We start from the raw sequence: 2,712 nt of genomic DNA on the forward strand, positions 1-2,712 counted from the left end.
TAAATCTCCCATATCCATCTCATAATCTCAAAGATTTAGAAATTTTCACCCTAATTTACATATATTATATTAATAAACAATTTACGTGAATTAAATTTGACATGAAATTGAACTTTGATTCCAAATAAAAACTTGAGTTATTATTACTTTCACTTGAAGAGTGTATCAAATACTGAGTGCAAATTAAACACATCAACAAGTTCATAATGCAACCTATTGCGATGTGAATGTACAATTTGACCATCGATATTAAAAACAGACTCTGAAACAATAGTAGAAATAGAAATGGCTAAAAAATCTCTTGAAATATTTTGTAAGGTTAGATATTTCACTCCAATGTTTTTCCAATAGTCCAAAATATCAAAATTTTCCAAATTTGTTTTAACTATCATAACACTATCTTTCAAATAGAAATTTAATTCAGTTTTCATATATATCTTCTACAAATTGTAAGTAAATAGAACTAAAATTTCTTTTTAAAGATCCTTCATCATGTCCAACATTCAAAGTTTAAAGTAGAAGCTAAACCATCATCATTTGGAGCTCTTCTTCTAATTCTAGTCTTAAGTTGATATTCACATACTAATTCTTCCATCATTTTTTTTACTTTACTCTATTAATTCTCACTTTGAGATTCATATATTTTAAGGAAAAGAACTTTAACAACTTTATTTTATATCTAGAGCCTAAAATAACTCCCACAGCCATGACTCTATTAATTTGATACCAACACCTTATAGTAACAATTGGATTGTATCTCTTTTTTCCCCTCGCTTTCAGTGCCATCTACATTGTTCACCATATAACTAACTAACATTTCTATGAAATAAATGCTGCACCTGACATCCATTTCTTACCTTATGATTATTTTACTATTACTGAGGCAAGAACATATAAAGTCTCATGAATAAGAATTATATACTAAAATAATGAAAATTAGAATACTAGAAAGTGTTTTTTTTAAGATACTCAATATTTGTATATATTCACCATTTGCTTTTGAGGTTCAAGAATACATGATTATTAAAAAATATAACTTAAATTAGACAAATACTTAAACTATTTATGTGATAGTTTCTATAAACTATTGATACATAAGCAGTTGCTAACAATGCCTTGGTGAAGCAATGTGTGGCAGAAACACCAAGAGCTCAATATGATGGAAGCATTATAATAAATCCAGGATTTGACCACAGCATAGATGGTCAGATAGTATTCGAAAATAGTTCTATCGAAGAACGAATATCCAATACAGGCAATAGGTTTAATGTTACACGAAACAAGACTCGACCATTAGATAGTTTCTCCCAGAAGATCCAACTTAAGAAAGGAACGCTATACAATTTTACTGGTAACTTACACTTTGAACTTTGAAGACAATATTTTCATACATACTATCTATGTTCTAGACTTGTTATTATCTCTAATATCATGAGTTATGTTTCAACCAAAAATTTGTGTCTTTATTTCCATATTCATCTTGGTTTTGGCTCAGTAAAGGAAGTGACATTGTATCAATTACATTGGAAATAAAGATAACTGGGTTGATTCGAGGAGGCCACGTGAAAGCAAAGCATGGATGCTTTTTAAGGTGAAGTGAGATACTTTTTAGACTTAATACATGCATATTTCTCAGCTTTAAGAACATGAAAAAAAAGTTAAATGCTCAAACAGTTCTGATTTTCTTTTATTATCTTTTGAATTTTGTGAAGTGAAATTGATTCAACCATGCAGACCAAGAATTCAAAAGTGGAAATATGGGCTGATAGTGTTTCCTTACAACTATTCACCAAAGAGCAATGGAGATCACATCAAGATTAAAGCATTGAGAGGGTAAGTAAGTGCATACTGTTGGGTATATTATTATTATGAGAAGATGACAAAATCTTATATTTGTGTAGTGGTTTCAAAGCACGATTAGATCGCTTTTTTTAGAGAGATATTTGTCCCCACACTTAGTTGCTATAGGGTTGATGACAATACTCTTTCATGATACAATGAAACCTAAGAATTTCTTAATTAGCAATAGTAAGAAATTTTCAACTCTCTTGAACAAAGAAAATCTCTTAATAATTGATTAAAATGTACACTTAGTACTTCTATATATGAAATAGTGGACAAGGACTTATTTATACATATTGCACGTAGCAATTATGATTAGTTACGTATACAAATGGTTGTGTCTTTTCTATTGCCAATAGATACAATATTTTGAACATACACAATTCTTAAAGAGTTGTGTCCCTTTAGCCAATAGACACAATGTTTTGAACATACACAATCTTTAAAAGGTTGTGTTCCTTCAACCAAATGGAACAAAGAAAATCTCTTAATAATTGATTAAAATGTACACTTAGTACTTCTATATATGAAATAGTGGACAAGGACTTATTTATACATATTGCACGTAGCAATTATGATTAGTTACGTATACAAATGGTTGTGTCTTTTCTATTGCCAATAGATACAATATTTTGAACATACACAATTCTTAAAGAGTTGTGTCCCTTTAGCCAATAGACACAATGTTTTGAACATACACAATCTTTAAAAGGTTGTGTTCCTTCAACCAAATGGTACTAAACGGTTAGTAACCATTTATTAATATTAATAATATCAATAATATTAATAATATTAATTAATCAAATTTGTAAATATCCTTCCTTCCCCACTATTTATCAACAACTATAAGATTAAATATTTTAGTTGTCT

The 2,712-nt window shown here is 28.9% G+C and overlaps 1 pseudogene; it reads left to right on the plus strand.

Moving 5' to 3' along the window:
- The window catches only part of LOC107647154, a 39,693-nt pseudogene continuing 37,266 nt past the window's right edge, over positions 286-2,712 (plus strand).

The sequence above is a fragment of the Arachis ipaensis genome, chromosome B06 (assembly GCF_000816755.2).
Source record: "Arachis ipaensis cultivar K30076 chromosome B06, Araip1.1, whole genome shotgun sequence".
Lineage (NCBI taxonomy): Eukaryota > Viridiplantae > Streptophyta > Magnoliopsida > Fabales > Fabaceae > Arachis > Arachis ipaensis.